The sequence below is a fragment of the Pongo abelii genome, chromosome 4 (genome assembly GCF_028885655.2).
Source record: "Pongo abelii isolate AG06213 chromosome 4, NHGRI_mPonAbe1-v2.0_pri, whole genome shotgun sequence".
Classification (NCBI taxonomy): Eukaryota; Metazoa; Chordata; class Mammalia; order Primates; family Hominidae; genus Pongo; species Pongo abelii.
Window position 1 is genome coordinate 147,896,173 of NC_071989.2, and position 18,044 is coordinate 147,914,216.

At 46.8% G+C, this 18,044-nt stretch overlaps 1 long non-coding RNA gene across 2 annotated transcripts in view; it reads left to right on the forward strand.

Moving 5' to 3' along the window:
• LOC112133453 (uncharacterized) overlaps positions 1 to 17,229 on the forward strand; it is a 32,368-nt gene extending 15,139 nt beyond the window's left edge. Inside the window, exons 4-5 of one of the 2 annotated variants that reach the window (XR_002915127.3) lie at positions 12,831 to 13,166; positions 14,846 to 17,229. This is a non-coding gene — a long non-coding RNA (uncharacterized LOC112133453). The other variant, XR_008525754.2, reaches the window with a different exon arrangement.
• Positions 17,230 to 18,044: the final 815 nt, after the last annotated feature.

The window sequence follows — 18,044 nt, forward strand, 5'->3', positions numbered from 1 at the left end:
TTAGTAAAAAATATATATATATATAAAACAGAGTCTGTTCACAGTGGCTCACGCCTGTAATCCCAGCACTTTGGGAGGCCGAGGCGGGCAGATCACCTGAGGTCAGGAGTCCAAGACCAGCCTGACAAACATGGAAAAACCCCGTCTCTACTAAAGATACAAAAGAATTAGCCGGGCGTGGTGGCGCATGCCTGTAATCCCAGCTACTCCAGAGGCTGACGCAGGAGAATCACTTGAACCCAGGAGGCGGAGGTTGCAGTGAGCGATCACGCCATTGCACTCTAGCCAGGGCAGCAAGAGCAAAAATCCGTCTCAAAAAAAAAAAAAAAAAAAAACATTTTCATTATATGTATATTACTACAATAAAAAAATGTTTAAGTACATTGCAGAATGAAATACTAGTTGGCAATAAAAGGGACGAATGTTGACGCGCACAATTTAGATGGATCTCAAGGGAATTACGTGACTGAGAAAAGTCAATCTCCTTTTTTTTTTTTTTGAGACGGAGTCTCGCTCTGTCGCCCAGGCTGGAGTGCAGTGGCGCGATCTCGGCTCACTGCAACCTCCACCTCTTGGGTTCAAGTAATTCTCCTGCCTCAGCCTCCTGAGTAGCTGGGATTACAGGCGCCCACGACCACGACCAGCTAATTTTTGTATTTTTAGTAGAGACGGGGTTTCAACATGTTGGTCAGGCTGGTCTCGAACCCCTGACCTCATGATCCACCTGCCTCGGCCTCCCAAAGTGCTAGGATTACAGGCGTGAGCCACCGCGCCTGGCCAGAAGAGTCAATCTCAAAAGGTTGCATACTATATGATTCCATTTATATAACATTCTCAAAATGACAAAATTATAGACAGAAAATACATTAGTAATTGCCAGGGCTTAGGGAGATAGGGGTGTATGTGTGTGATTACAAAGAGATAACATGAGGGAGATCTTTGTGGTGATGGAATAGTTCTGTATCTTGATTATGGTGATGGTTACAGGAATCTGTACATATGATAAAATGGTATAAAACTATATACACACATTGCACCAACATCAATTTCCTAATTTATTTTTTTTGTAGACGGGGTCTCCGTCTGTCACCCAGGCTGGAGTGCAGTGGCCCAATCTCGGCTGACTGTAACCTCTGCCTCCCGGGTTCAAACGATTCTCCTGCTTCAGCCTCCCAAGTAGCTGGGACTACAAGTGCCTGCCACCATGCCCAGCTAATTTTTGTATTTTTAGTAGATATGGGGTTGGATTTTGCCATGTTGTCCAGGCTGGTCTCAAACTCCTGATCTCAAGTGATCCACCTGCCTCAGCTTCCCAAAGTGCTGGGATTACAGGTGTGAGCCACTGTGCCCGGACAATATCCTGGTTTTGACATTGTAGTATAATTTTTTTTTTTTTGAGACGGAGTTTCTCTCTTGTTGCCCAGGCTGGAGTGCAATGGCCAATCTCGGCTCACTGCAACCTCCACCTCCCGGATTCAAGCGATTCTCCTGCCTCAGCCTCCCGAGTAGCTGGGATTACAGGCATGCGCCACCACGCCTGGCTAATTTTGTATTTTTAGTAGAGATGGTGTTTTGCCATGTTGGCCAGGCTGGTCGCAAACTCCCAACCTCAGGTGATCCGCCTGCTTCGACCTCCCAAAGTGCTGGGATTAAAGCCGTGAGCCACCATGCCAGGCTGTACTATAATTATATAAGATGTAACCATTGGGGGAAAATGGATTAAAGGAACACTGGAACTCTCTGTACTATTTTTGCTACTTCCAGTGAATCTATAAGTATTTTTAAAAATAACATTTAAATAGTACATCCACATAAACTTCTATGTGACATATGCCCATCTTTGTTAAAAAAAAGTTAGCTGGGTGTTGTGGTGGGCGCCTGTAGTCTCAGCTACTCGGTAGGCTGAGGCAGGACAATGGCGTGAACCTGGGAGGTGGAGCTTGCAGTGAGCTGAGGTCGTGCCACTGCACTCCAGCCTAGGCGACAGAGCAAGATTCCATCTCAAAAAAAAAAAAGAAGAATAGTTATCTAATTATCTGTTATTATCTCAGTATACCTTAGAGGAAACCAATGTGCAGGTTTGATTGTTAGCCTGTATTCTTAACCACTATGACATACAGTGTCTATATTTGTGTATACAATATTTACATTAAAAAGTTTGGGTCAGGCACAGTGGCTCATGCCTGTAATCCCAGCACTTTGGGAGGCCAAGGTGGGCGGATCACCTGAGGTCAGGAGGTCAAGAGCAGCCTGCCCAACATGGCAAAACCCTATCTCTACTAAAAATACAAAAAAAATTAGCTGGGCGTGGTGGCAGGCGCCTGTAGTCCCAGCTACTCGGGAGGCTGAGGCAGGAAAATTGCTTGAACCTGGAGGTGGAGGTTGCAGTGAGCCGAGATCGTAACACTGCACTCCAGCCTGGGCGACAGGAGCAAAACTCAGTCTCGAAAAAAAAAAAGTCTGGACACGGCTGGACACGGTAGCTCATCCCTGTAATCCCAACACTTTGGGAGGCTAAGGCGGGTGGATTGTTTGAGGTCATGAGTTCAAGAGCAGCCTGGCCAACATGGTGAAACCCTGTCTCTATTAAAAATACAAAAATTAGCTGGGCGTGGTAGCATGTGCCTGTAATTCTAGCTACTTCGGAGGCTGAGGCAGGAGAATCGCTTGAACCTGAGAGGTGGAGGTTGCAGTGAACTGAGATCTGGCCATTGTACTCCAGCCTGGGCTACAAAGTGAGACTCTGTCTCGAAGAAAAAAAAAGCGGGGGGACCGGGCACCGTGGCTCACGCTTGTAATCCCAGCACTTTGGGAGGCCGAGGTGGGCGGATCACAAGGTCAGGAGTTCGAGACCAGCCTGGGCAACACACTGAAACCTTGTCTCTACTAAGAATACAAAAATTAGCCAGGCGTGGTGGTGGGTGCCTGTAATCCCAGCTACTCGGGAGACTGAGGCAGGAGAATTGCTTGAATCCGGGAGGCAGAGGTTGCAGTGAGCCAAGATAGGGCCACTGCACTCCAGCCTGGGCCACAGAGCTAGACTCCATTTCAAAAAAAAAAAAAAGGTGCACATAGGGCTCAATGCTGGCACCTGTAGTCAGAACTACTCAGTAGCTGAGGTGGGAGGGTCATTTGACTCCAGGAGTTGGAGTTCGGCCTGAGCAACATGCCTAGAACAACCCTACAAAAAATAATAATAATAAAAATAAAAAGTCACCAGGCTCAGTGGCTCACACCTGTAATCCCAGCATTTTGGGAGGCTGAGGATGGCGGATCACTGGAGTTCAGGAGGTGGAAACCGGCCTGGCCAACATGGTGAAACTCTGTCTCTACTAAAAATACAAAAATTAGCTGGGTATGGTGGCACACACCTGTAATCCCAGCACTTTGGGAGGCTGAGGTGGGCAGATCACCTGAGGTCAGGAGTTCAAGACCAGCCTGGCCAACATGGCAAAAACCCATCTCTACTAAATATACAAAAAGTAGCCGGGCATAGTGGCGTGCGCCTGTAATCCCAGCTACTCAGGAGGCTGAGGCAGGAGAATTGCTTGAACCTGGGAGGCAGAGGTTGCAGTGAGCTGAGATGATGTCACTGCACTCCACCCTGGGCGACAGAGTGAGACTCCGTCTCAACAACAACAACAAAAAGCATGAATTGACGAGTACCATTTGTTAATGATAGTTATTCCTGGGAAGGTAGAGTGGTAGAGAAACAGGCTTACAGGCATGAGCCACCACACTCAGCCTGGAAGAATTCTATTAAGAGAAACTTTCCCTAACCTACTATTTTGTTAACCTACGGCATGATACAGGTGTGTGTTTGTTTGTTTGTTTGTTTTGTGGAGATAGAGTCTCACTCTTTCACCTTGGGCTGGAGTGCAGTGGCAGGATCTTGGCTCACTGCAACCCCGCCTCCTGGGTTCAAGCAAGCATATGTGGCTAATTTTTGTATTTTTAGTGGAGATGGGGTTTTGCCATGTTGGCTAGGCTGGTCTCAAACCCCTGACCTCAAATCATCAGCCTGCCTCAGCCTCCCAAAGTGCTGGGATTGCAGAGGTCAGCCACCATGCCTGGCATGGCGTGACATAGTTTTGACAAATAAAAGTTCTTTATAGAACACTCAAGTTCATAGCAGCATTACTCACAATAGCCAAAAGGTAGAAGTAACCCAAGCGTCCATCAGCAGATGAAGGGATAAACACAATAAATATCCATATAATTCAGACTTAAAAAGGAAAGAAATTCTGCACATGCTACAACATAGATGAACCTAGAAGACAACATGCTAAGTAAAATAAGCCAGCTATATGGGTTTGTTTCTGTATTGTTTTAATAGTTTACATAAACATATGTAACTTTTTGTTTGTTTGTTGAGACGGAGTCGCTCTGTCGTCCAAGATGGAGTGCAGTGGCCTGATCTCAGCTCACTGCAACCTCTGCTTGCCGGGTTCAAGTGATTCTCCTGCCTCAGCCTCCTGAGAAGCTGGGACTACAGGAGCGCACCACCATGCCTGGCTAATTTTTGTATTTTTAGTAGAGACAAGGTTTCACCGTGTTGGTCAGGCTGGTCTCGAACTCCCGACCTCGCGATCCATCTGCCTTAGCCTCCCAAAGTGCTAGGATTACAGGCGTGAGCCATCGTGCCTGACATATGTTACTTTTTAAATTAAACAAAAATATTAAAGAAATTTTCATGGGGATGGGGGAAGAAGGTAAACTTTGTGTGACACCCCTCCTTTATGAACTAATGGAGAACATATGCCCTACATTAGTTACATTATTCTGGAAGATGAACGCTTGGCACAGTGCGCTGCCAAACTGTTAGGGTGTCCTCCTTTCCCCGCTCCACTTTATATCCATCTCTTTGGCCATTCTGCCTTCCGTGGGCCGAGCTTCCCTCTATATCCACGTAGATCCTGGATTGCACATCAGTAGGCGGGCTGCAGAGGAAGGGCGCTGTTCCGGTTGGTCCCAGCCTTACCCCGCCGGAGGGCGCCAGCTGCCCCGGCGACGACACGGGGGACCGGACGGAGCCTCGGGCGGCCAGGGAGGGGCCTGGCTGCAGAGGCAGCTTTCTCACTAGCGACTCCGGCCTCTCAAAACCAGCCTTTAGGCATTTAAAAAGTGATACGGTTCACGCTGAGCTTCGCCACCAGATCCCAATTCTTTCCTGAGAGCAGTGCTGAAGTGACAATAGGCCCATAGCATTAAAGGTCGTCTGCTTCTTTCTTCAAAGAAGACCGACTTCAACCAAAAGTTCAATTTCCTTAATGTAAATTACAGAGAAATCAGCAATCACATTATCTGGAGTAGGCACAATTTGCACGAAGCCTTTGGTAGGTGTTCACTTCATTTTCTTTTCCCACAGAGAGCCATTGAAGGCAGCAGGAATGTCAATGGAGTGATTTAGGGAACCCCACAGAAGACAAACGATTTTTTTTTCTATTTGTTGTTGATAACAAAAGCAAAATATGCTTATTTAAACTGTAAATAATGTGACAGAGTATAAAGCAAAAAGTGAAAGAATCTTCCTTCACTTTATCATGCAATTCCACAGGGATAACTAAGTAACCACTGTTAAAAATGTGTTACTCATCTGTCTAGATCTTTTTTTCTTTCTTTTTTTAATAGAGATGAGGTCTTGAGACGTTACCCAGGCTGTTCTGGATCTCATGCAGTCCTCCCACCTCAGCCTCACAAAGTGCTGGGATTAGAGGTGTGAGCTGCAATTTTTTTTTTTTTTTGACAGAGTTTTGCTCTTGTCGCACAGGCTGGAGTGCAATGGCGCGATCTCGGATCACCGCAAACTCCACCTCCCAGGTTCAAGCGATTCTCCTGCCTCAGCCTCCCGAAGTAGCTGGGATTACAGGCGTCCACCACAATGCCCGGCTAATTTTTTTCTACTTTTAGTTGAGATGGGGTTTCACCATGTTGGCCAGGCTGGCCTTGAACTCTTGATCTCAGGTGATCTACCCACCTCGGCCTCCCAAGCGCTGGGATTACAGGCGTGAGCCACTGCGCCCTGTCGAGCTACTGCATTCTAACCACACACACACACACACCCCCCAAAATTTTATGAAGATTTAAAAAAACCTTTTATTGAGGTATAACTTACAATAAATAGTGCACATTTGAGTGTGCAGCTCCTTTAATTTTTTTACATATGAATACATCATTGAGACTTTCTTTAACCCACTTTATACAGTAGTTTGCTTTTTTTTTTCTTTTTTTAGACAGTCTTGCTCTTTTGCCAGGCTGGAGTGCAGTGGCGCAATCTCGGCTCACTGCAACCTCTGCCTCCCAGGTTCAAGCGATTCTCCTGCCTCTGCCTCCCAAGTAGCTGGGAATACAGGTGTGCACTACCACGCCCAGCTAATTTTTTTTGTACTTTTAGTGGAGATGGGGTTTCACCATGTTGGCCAGGATGGTCTCGATCTCTTGACCTCGTGATCCACCCGCCTCGGCCTTCCAAAGTGCTGGGATTTCAGGCGTGAGCCACTGCCCCTGGCCTGCTTTCTTAACAATGCTGTGGTAGTTCTTCCATAGGGACATATAGATCTAACTCAATCTAACTCACGCTTTTTATGGTGGAATAGTATTCCATAGTATTAATTACGGTAATCTAATTAACCTTTCCCAACTGATGGATAGATTTTCTTCAATTTTATTATTTTTAGATATGATAGGGGTCTCTATGTTGCACAGGCTGGACTTGAATTCCTGGACTCAAGGTATCCTCCTGCCTCAGCCTCTAGAGTAGCTGAGACTATAGGCATATGCCACTGCTCTTAGCTTTGTCTTCTATTTTTTTTTTACTATTGCGTGTTACCAGATTTTAAATTTTCTTTTTTCTTTTTTTTTGTGATGGAGTCTCACTGTGTCGCCCAGGCTGGAGCACAATGGCGCGAGCTAGGCTCACTGCAACTTCCGCCTCCCGGGTTCAAGTAGTTCTCTGCCTCAGCCTCCTGAGTAGCTGGGATTATAGGCACCACCCACCACGCCCAGCTAATTTTTGTATTTTTAGTAGAGACAGGGTTTCACCATCTTGGCCAGGCTGGTCTTGAACTCCTGACATTGTGATCCACTCGCCTCGGCCTCCCAAAGGTCTGGGATTACTGGCGTGAAACACCGAGCCCAGCCTAAATTTTTTTTTTTTGGAAACAGTCTTGCTCTGTCGCCCAGGCTGCAGTACAGTGGTGTGATCTCTGCTCACTGTAACCTCCATCTCCCAGGTTCAAGTGATTATTCTGCCTCAGCCCCCTGTGTAGCTGGGATTACAGGTATGTACCACCATGCCCAGCTAATTTTTGTATTTTTTTTTTTTTTAAACAGGAGAATCTTTTATTGAGTGCACTCAGGCCCAGCAGACTCGTACAAAGGCTGGGCCTGGAACAAAGACAGCACTTGACTTTTATACACACTTCACAAAAGGGGGTGGGCTAGCTTGAAGCAAGCTTACAGTGGCGTGAAAGCGGGGAAACAGAAGCAGGACAAAGACAGTTAATCAAACTGTAACAGGTTCATAACTCAGGATTGCACATAACCATTGCTATGCAACCCAGATGTCCATTATCTAGGTTTGCCTAGGCACGGGCTTATCCCATAACCTTCGCTATGGTGCCCAGGCAGCTGTAGTTCAGGCCTACTCAGGCTTCTCATGACCTTCATTGTACTTCTTAGATAAAACAGTATACTTGAAGTCACTAGTTACAGAGAACAGGAATCTATAAACTCATTCCATAAAACAAAGGAAAATCTGTTTTTTCTTTTTTTTTTTTTTTTTTTTTTAATTTTTGTATTTTTTTAAGTAGAGATGGGGTTTCACCATGTTGGCCAGGCTGGTCTCAAATTCCTGACCTCAAGTGATCCACCTCCCTCAGCCTCCCAAAGTGCTGGGATTACAGGCGTGAGCCACCGTGCCTGGCCTTAAATTCTATTTCTTTCTTTTTTTTTTTCTTTTGAGACAGTTTTGCTCTTGTCACCCAGGCTGGAGTGCAATGGCGTGATCTTAGCTCACTGCAACCTCCTTCTCCTGGCTTCAAGCGATTCTCCTGCCTCAACCTCCCAAGTAGCTGGCATTACAGCTGCCCACCACCACGCCTGTCTAATTTTTCTATTTGTTAGTAGAGACGAGGTTTCACCATGTTGTCCAGGCTGGTCTTGAACTCCTGACCTCATGATCCGCCCTCCTCGGCTTCCCAAAGTGCTGGGATTATAGGCATGAGCCACTGAGCCGGGCCTAAATTTTCTTTCTTTTTTTTTTTTTTTGAACAGAGTCTTGCTTGCCCTCCTCGGCTTCCCAAAGTGCTGGGATTACAGGCATGAGCCACTGAGCCGGGCCTAAATTTTCTTTTTTTTTTTTTTTTAAACAGAGTCTTGCTCTGTCGCCCAGGCTAGAGTACAGTGTTGTGATCTCCATCTCGGCTCACTGTAACCTCCACCTCCCAGGTTGAAGTGATTCTTCTGCCTCAGCCCCCGTGTAGCTGGGATTGCAGGCATGCACCACCGCAGCCAACTAATTTTTATATTTTTAGTAGAGACAGGGCTTCACCATCTTGGCCAGGTTGGTCTTGAACTCCTGACCTTGTGATCTACCTGCCTCGGCCTCCCAAATGCTGGGATTACAGGCGTGAGCCACTGAGCCTGGCCGCCTGGCTAATTTTTGCATTTTTAGTAGAGACAGGTTTTCACCACATTGGCCAGGCTGGTCTTGAACTCCTGACCTCATGAACCACTTGCCTCAGCCTCCCAAATTGCTGGGATTACTGGCGTAAGCCACTGTGCCTGGCCTAAATTTTCTTTTGTTTGAAACAGAGTCTTGCTCTGTCACCCAGCCCGGAGTACAGTGGTGACATCTCAGCTCACTGTAACCTCCACCTCCCAGGTTCATGTGATTATTCTCCCTCAGCCCCATGTGTAGCTGGGATTACAGGCATGCACCACTACGCCCAGCTAATTTTTGTATTTTTTTAAGTAGAGATGGAGTTTCACCATGTTTGCCAGGCTGGTCTCGAAATCTTGACCTCAAGTGATCCACCCGCCTTAGTCTCCCGAAGTGCTGGGATTACAGGCGTGAGCCACCGTGCCTGGCCTTAAATTTTCTTTCTTTCTTTTTCTTTTTTTTTGACAGAGTTTTGCTCTTGTGACCCAGGCTGGAGTGCAATGGCGTGATCTTGGCTCACTGCAACCTCCTTCTCCCGGCTTCAAGAGATTCTCCTGCCGGCCGGGCAAGGTGGCTCACGCCTGTAATCCCAGCACTTTGGGAGGCCAAGGCGGGCGGATCACGAGGTCAGGAGATCAAGACCATCCTGGCTAACATGGTGAAACCCCGTCTCTACTAAAAATACAAAAAATTAGCCGGACTTGGTGGCAGGCGCCTGTAGTCCCAGCTACTCAGGAGGCTGAGGCAGGAGAATGGCGTGAACCCGGGAGGCGGAGCTTGCAGTGAGCTGAGATCGCACCACTGCACTCCAGCCTGGGTGACAGAGCAAGACTCCGTCTCAAAAAAAAAAGTGGCTCACATAGCAAAGGATGTAGCCAAGTCATGTATCTATCATGAGTCAGGGGGTAATTTGTAAAGACAAGAACAGAAAATACCGTGTATTTTTAGTAGAGACGCGGTTTCACCATATTGGCCAGGATGGTCTCAATCCCTTGACCTCGTGATCCACCCAGCTCAACCTCCCAAAGTGCTGGGATTACATGAGTGGGCCACCATGCCTGTCCTTTTTTTTTTTGTTTTTGAGATGGAGTCTTGCTCTGTCACCCAGGCTGGAGTGCAGTGACATGATCTCAGCTCACTGCAACCACCACCTCCTGGGTTCAAGCAGTTCTCTACCTCAGCCTCCCAAGTAGCTAGAAGCTGGAATTACAGGTGCCTGCCACCACACCCGGCTAATTTTTTTGTTTTTTTTTTTTTTTTTTTTGAGACGGAGTCTCGCTCTGTTGCCCAGGCTGGAGTGCAATGGTGTGATCTCGGCTCACTGCAACCTCTGCCTCTCAGGTTCAAGCAATTCTCCTGCCTCAGCTTCCCGAGTACCTGGGATTACAGGCACCTCCCACCACGCCCGGCTAATTTTTGTATTTTTAGTAAAGACAGTGTTTCACCATGCTGGCCAGGCTGGTCCCGAACTCCCGACCTCAGGTGATCTGCCAGCCTCAGCCTCCCAAAGTGTTGGGATTACAGGCGTGAGCCACCGAGCCTGGCCAAAGTTTCATTATAAATTTAATGGCTGGGTGTGGTGGCTCACGCCTGTAATCCTAGCACTTTAGGAGGCTGAAGCAGGAGGATGGTTTGAACCCAGGAGATCAAGGTTGCAGTGAGCTACAATTGCACCACTGCATTCTAGCCTGGGTGACAAAGGAAGACTCTGTCTCAAAAAAAATAAATAAACGTTCCCTTCAAATAATACCTCCAAAAATGACAGATTTTGTAGGCAACTCGTATATGCACGGCCTCTCATTCAAGTGTTTCTCATTTTCCCACCTCCTCTACAAGATATAGAGGAAGGTTGGGGGACTGTCTGTGGATTGAACCACCAGACTGTTTGTTTTCCAGACAGAAAGCCCCCAAGATTGCTACATGGAGTGTAGGCTGACCCTGCAGGAAACGATCCATCCTCTGCTGATGCACTGTCATCCCAGGCACAAGATCACAGGAAAAGGAGTGGTTGAGGCCTCTGGGAACCCAAAACCCCAGCTTCACAAGGACTGAGCTTGTAGATTTCCCTCATGGGCAAAAGGTTGGCTAGGAGCAGTCTTTTATAATCCCTCTTTTCTCACAAAAATCATCATCATCATCATTATCAATATTTATCGAGCATTTCCTTCACACCACAAACTTTAAACACACCACTTGTTATTTAACCTCACAATCTATGAATATGCTAACATTATCTCCATTTTACTAATGAGAAAAACCAGGTTTCAAGAAGTCAAGTAACTTGTCCAAACTTCCAGTATGGCCTAATAAATAGCAGAGTAGGGCTTGAACCCACTGACTTCAAAGCCCTGGTTCTTTTTTTTTTCTTTTTTTTAGATGGAGTCTCACTCTGTTGCCCAGGCTGGAGTGCAGTGGTGTGATCTCGGCTCACTGCAACCTCCGTCTCCCAGGTTCAAGCGATACTCCTGCCTCAGCCTCCCGACTAGCTGGGATTACAGGCGCGCGCCACCATGCCCAGCTAATTTTTTGTATTTTTAGTAGAGACGGGGTTTTGCCATGTTGGTCAGGCTGGTTTTGAACTCCTGACATCATGATCCGCCCACCTCTGCCTCCCAAATTGCTAGGTTACAGGAGTGAGCCACCGTGCCCCGCCTTAAAAGCCCTGGTTCTAAACCACTGAGAGGTGACAGCGTGCTGGCAGCCCTTGCTCGCTCTGGGCACCTCCTCGGCCTTGGCGTCCACTCTGGCGCGCTTGAGGAGCCCTTCAGCCCGCCGCTGCACTGCGGAAGCCCCTCTCTGGGCTGGCCGAGGCCGGAGCCAGCTCCGTCTGCTTGCGGGGAGGTGTGGAGGGAGAGGCCCGGGCGGGAACTGGGGCTGCATGCGCCGCACTCGCGGGCCAGCGTGAGTTCCGGGTGCGTGGGGGCTTGGTGCCCTGCCCTCCGAGCGGCCGGCTGGCGCTGCGGGCCCCAGGAAGTGAGGGGCTTAGCACCTGGGCCAGCCGCTGCGGAGGGTGCGCTGGGTCCCCCAGCACTGCCGGCCCACCTGGTCTGCGTTCAAATTCTCGCGGGGCCTCAGCGCCTGCCCACAGGGCAGGACTAGGGACCTGCAGCCCGCCATGCCCAGCCCGCCATGCCCGAACACCCTTCCCCCACACCGTGTGCTCAAGGGGCTGGAGCCTCCCCGATGGGGTGCCGCCCCCTGCTTCGCCGGGCCCTGCTTCGCCGTGCCCCATCCCATCCACTGCCCAAGGGGTGAGGAGTGCGGCTGCGCAGAGTGGGACTAGCTCCGCCCCAGCCTGGCACAGGATCCACTAGGGGAAGCCAGCTGGGCTTCTGAGTTGGGTGGGGACTTGGAGAACTTTTATGTGTAGCTGGAGGATTGTACATGCGCCAATCAGCACTCTGTCTAGCTCAGGGTTCATGGATGCACCAATCAGCACTCTATCTAGCTAATCTGGTGGGGGACTTGGAGAACCTTTATGTCTAGCTAAAGGATTGTAAATACACCAATCAGCACTCTGTGTCTAGCTCAAGGTTTGTAAACACACTAATCAGCACCCTGTATCTAACTCAAGGTTTGTAAATGCACCAATCAGTGCTCTGTGTCTAGCTAATCTAGTGGGGACTTGGAGAACCTTTATGTCTAGCTGAAGAATTGTAAATACACCAATCAGCATTCTGTGTCTAGCTCAAGGTTTGTAAACACACCAGTCAGCAGTCTGTGTCTAGCTCAAGGTTTGTAAATGCACCAATCAGCACCCTGTGTCTAGCTCAAGGTTGGTAAATGCACCAATCAGTGCTCTGTGTCTAGTTAATCTAGTGGGGACTTGGAGAACTTTTACCTCAGGCTAGAGGATTGTAAATAGAGCAGTCAACACTCTGTGTCTAGCTCAGGGATTGTAAATGCACCAATCAGCACCCTGTCAAAACAGACCAATCAGCTGTCTGTAAAATGGACCAATCAGCTCTCTGTAAAATGGGCCAATCAGCAGGATGTAGGTGGGGTCAGAAAAGGGAATAAAAGCAGGCTGCCTGCACTAGTAGTGGCAACCTGTTCAGGTTCTGTTCCATCCTGTGGGAGTTTTGTTCTTTCGCTCTTTGAGATAACTTACTGCTGCTCACTCTTTGGGTCCACACTGAGTTTATGAGCTGTAACTCTTTTCATGAAGGTCTGCCGTTTCAATCCTGAGGCCAGCGAGACCATGAACCCATGGGAGGAATGAACAACTCCAGATGCGCCGCCTTAAGAGCTGTAACACTCACTGTGAAAGTCTGCAGCTTCACTCCTGAAGCCAGTGAGACCACAAATTCACTGGAAGGAAGAAACTTCTAACACGTCTGAACATCAAAAGGAACAAACTCCAGACACACCATCTTTAAGAACTGTAGCACACATCGCGAGGGTCTGCGGCTTCATTCTTCAAATCAGTGAGACCAAGAACCCACCAATTCCGGATACACCACTGTATCATTGTACTACACTGCTCTCAGCGCCACTGACCTCGGTATGGGAAAAAGCACAAATGTGCATACCATCTTCTTCTCCTTTTAGAATATTTCACTGGCGGGGGAGGGGGGAGGTCACACCTGTAATCCCAGCACTTTGGGAGATCAAGGAGGGTGGATCGCCTGAGGTCAGGAGTTCGAGACCAGCCTGGCCAACATAGTGAAACCCCATCTCTACTGAAATTACAAAAAGTTAGCTGGATGTTGTGGTGGGTACCTGTAATCCCAGCTACCCGGGAGCCTAAGGCAGGTCTTGAATTGCTTGAACCCATGAGGCAGAGTTGCAGTGAGCTAAGATCGTGCCATTGCACTCCAGCCTGGGCAACAAGAATGAAACTCCATCTCAAAAAAAGAATATTTCGCCAGGGGAACTCCACACTTGCACAGTATCTTCTCCAAGGACAGAAGAGGGAAAATACTTCTTCCTACTGGATTTTGAAACCCTTTGCACTGAGTGTAGACTGTAGTTCTGTGACATACCATGGAGTGTGTGTGTGTGTGTGTTTTAAGGGAGCTACTGTCTTACCCAAAACCTGTGAATATAAAGTGTTTTTTCTTGAATTGCTCATTATTCAGCCAGTCATTCATGAATTCATTCAACAAGTGTCTCTGAGATGGTAGACACTGGGGATTAAAAGAGGAACAACAGAGACAAGATCTCTACTCTCCAGAAACTGACAGTCTATTGAATGAGACAGTTGTCTAACAATTACAATCAAGTGTGATCAATCTCTGGTGACAGGACTCTAACCTAGAGGCATGTGCCTAATCTGGGGTGACTGGTTAGAGAAAACTTCGAAAAAGTTGTGACTTTTAGGCTAAAACCAGACTGCTAATAAAGTGTTACAGGAAGTAAGTGGCAAAGCTAGTGTCATTTTTTTACTTAGCAATTTCAGTGAAGTGGGGCATGGATATGTTGCCAGATCCCAACAATAGAATAAATACTGGTAAGCAGAACACATCCCAAATCTAATTACATTAATGAGAGAGAACAACAGTACAAAAGCAATGTAAAATGAAGTATAATTCCTTGGATGAACCACTGTTCCCACTTTTGGCCATGAAAAAATGAGTTACTACAAACTGACAAAGCTTACCTTTCCAAATAAATAGATTAGAAATAGATTAGCTTCTAATAGATAAGCTCTAATAGCTAACTTCTTTTTTTTTTTTTTTTTTGAGACGGAGTCTCACTCTGTTGCCCAGGCTGGAGTGTAGTGGCGTGATCTTGGCTCACTGCAGCTTCCCCCTCCTGGGTTCAAGCAATTCTCCTGCCTCAGCCTCCCACGCAGCTGGGATTACAGGTGTGCACCACCACGCCCGGCTAACTTTTTTTTTGTATTTTTAGTAGAGACGGGGTTTTGCCATGTTGGCCAGGCTGGTCTCGAACTCCTGACCTCAGGTGATCCACCTGCCTTGGCCTCCCAAAGTGCTGGGATTACAAGCGTGAACCACCGCGCCCAGCCTCTAATAGCTAACTTCTTTCTTTTTTTTTTTTTGAGATGGAGTTTTGCTCTTGTTGCCCAGGCTGGAGTGCAATGGCGAGATGTCGGCTCACAGCAATCTCCGCCTCCCGGGATCAAGCGATTCTCCTGCCTCAGCCTCCTGAGTAGCTGTGATTACAGGCATGTGCCACCACGCTTGGCTAATTTTTTTTTTTTTTTTTTTTTTGAGACAGCGTTTCTCTCTTGTTGCCCAGGCTGGAATGCAATGGCACGATCTTGGCTCACCGCAACCTCCACCTCCCAAGTTCAAGCGATTCTCCTTCCTCAGCCTCCCAAGTAGCTGGGAATACAGGCATGTGCTACCATGCCCAGCTAATTTTGTATTTTTAGTACAGACGGGTTTTCTCCGTGTTAGTCATGCTGGTCTCGAACTCGCGACCTCAGGTGATCCGCCTGCCTCGGCCTCCCAAAGTGCTGGGACTACAGGCATGAGCCACTGCACCCGGCCTCTAATTCTGTATTTTTAGTAGAGACCGGGTTTCTCCATGTTGGGTCAGGCTGGTCCAGAACTCCTGACCTCAGGTGATCCGCCCGCCTTGGCCTTCCAAAGTGCTGGGATTACAGGCATGAGCCACCGCTCCTGGCCTCTACTAGCTAACATCTAATAGTGGTATCATCTTACAGAGTCTAGAATGTTTTGAGACAATCTTACATTTAAAAACTATACTTTAGGAAATACCAGAAAAAGGGATCATACTGATGCAGCTACAAAATCAATAACAGGTTATTCAATACTGCTTCATCAGCCATTCTCATAAAACACAATGAGCTCCCCTATAGGGTTGCTGAGATCCAGAAATAGGGAGTTCTCAAACTGCTTGGGCTGTACTCTCTATTCAGTAGTACTTTTTACCACAGCAGTCATCTGTCTATTTATATTAATGAGACTGTCGTCCTTATCATTTAATCTCCAGCTATATCACAGCTGTCAGCTGTGGGAACACCTTTGCCAAGGGAAAGCCTCTAAATACTAAAATGTTTGCAGCACTAGGTTAACAACCAAGAGGGGAGATCAAACTCCAGGAACATGCAGTGTGCTTGCAATTTCAGTAAGGTAACAGAAGGTAAACCAGGGCCTGTATGATCCACATGGGGTGAGTGGGAAGAAAAATGACCCCAAGGCAAAATCAATTATATAAGGTCTGAAAATTCTTTACACTCTTTAAAAATTTATAATATTGTTTCTATACATATATCCAATGTACATACAATAAATCTTTAATGTTTGGTTCCATGAGTTATTTATTTATTTATTTAAATTTTTTGAGATGGAATCTTACTCTGTCACCCAGGCTGGGCTGCAGTGGCGCGATCTTGGCTCACTGCAACCTCTGCCTCCCGGGTTTAAGCGATTCTTGTGCCTCAGCCTCCTAAGTAGCTGGGACTACAGGTGTCCGCCACCATGCCTGGCTAATTTTTGTATTTTTAGTAGAGATGGGGTTTCGCCATGTTGGCCAGGCTGGTCTTGAACATCTGACCTCAGGTGATCTGCCTGCCTCAGCCTCCCAGAGTGCTGGGATTACAGGCATGAGCCACCACGCCCGGCCAAGTTTCCATGAGTTTTGACAATTGTATAAACTTGTATAACCTCCAACCAAAACAATAGATAGAACATTTCCATTACCCTAAAGAATTTCCTTGATTGCATTTTTTTTTAAAGGCTCATGCAGACAGAATAATACTGAGAATGGGGTCTCATTATGTTGCCTAGGCTGGCTTCAAACTCCTGGGCTCAGATGATCCTCCCGCCTCAGCCTCCTGAGTGACTGGGACTACAGGCACGTGCCACTGTGCCAGGGCTCTGATTGATTCTTTCCCTGACAAATCATCTCGCCAAAGTCACCGCCTAACTTCACACAACAAAAATTAGTTTTGTCTGTTTTTGAACTTTATTTAATGGAATCATACAGCCCATACTCTGTTTTTCTTTTGCTTATCATTTTGAGATCCACCCACGTTGTTGAGTATATCAATAGTTTGACCTGTTGTTGTTGGTATTGAGCAGTGTTCCATTGTTTGAATGTGTCATAATGTGTTATTCCATCCTCCTGTGGATGGATACTTGGGCTGTCTCCAGTTTTGGACTATATACAAAAAAGGCTGCTATAAATATTTGTGTACAAGTCTTTTTGGGGACATATATTTTCATTTTTCTTGCATACCAAAGAGTAGAACGGCTGCGTCATATGGTAGATGCATGTTTAACTTAATAAGAAATCACCAAACAGTTCTCCTAACTGATTATACCATTTTACACCCCCACTTGCAATGTATGAGAGTTCCAATTGCTGTATATCCTTGTCACCATTTACTTCTGTCAATGTTTTTTATTTTAGCCATTCTAGTGGGTATGAAATGATATCTCATCGTGATTTTTTTTTTTTTTTAAGGCTAGTCAGGTGAAGCAGTGGGCATGGAGAAGGGACAAAGAAATCTGTAACTGGTTGTGATCAATTAGTTGTAAACATCACATCATTCATATTAGCCTCTCATTGTGACTTTAACTTGCATTTCCTTTTCTTTTTTTTATTTTTTGTTTTTTTTTTTTGAGACAGGGTCTCACTCTGTCACCCAGGCTGGAGTACAATGGCACAATCTCGGCTAACTGCAACTTCTGCCTCCCAGGTTCAAGCGATTCTCCTGCCTCAGCCCTTGAAGTAGCTGGGACTACAGGCATGTGCCACCACACCTGGCTAATTTTTGTATTTTTTGTAGAGGCTGGGTTTCACTGCCCAGGCTGGTCTTGAACTCCTGAGGTCAAGTGATCCACCCACCTTGGCCTCCCAAAGTGTTGGGATTAAAGTTGTGAGTCACTGCACCTGGCCTAACTTGTATTTCCTTGATGATTAATAAATTCCAAATAATTTTAAAATTATTTGAAAATATTTGAAATTATTTGAAAATAATTTGAAAATTAATTGGAATTTAACACTTGATCAAAGAATAAATTCCAAAGAAAATTAGAAAAACATTGAACTGAATAAAAACGAAAACCCAACGTATCAAACTTGTGGCATTTGGCAAAGCAGTGTGCTTTTACTGGAAAGTGCTTTTATCAGGAAAAAAGAAAAGTATAAAATTGGTCATCTAAACTCCTACTTGAAGAATCTAGAAAAACGGCCAGACGTGGTGGCTCATGCCTGTAATCCCAGCACTTTGGGAGGCTGAGGTGGGCAGGGATCATGAGGTCAAGAGATAGAGATCATCCTGGCCAACATGGTGAAACCCCGTGTCTACTAAAATACAAATATTAGCTGGGGATGGTGGCACATGCCTGTAGTCCCAGCTACTTGGGAGGCTGAGGTAGGAGAATCACTTGAACCTGGGAGGCGGAGGTTGCAGTGAGCTGAGATCACGCCACTGCACTCCAGC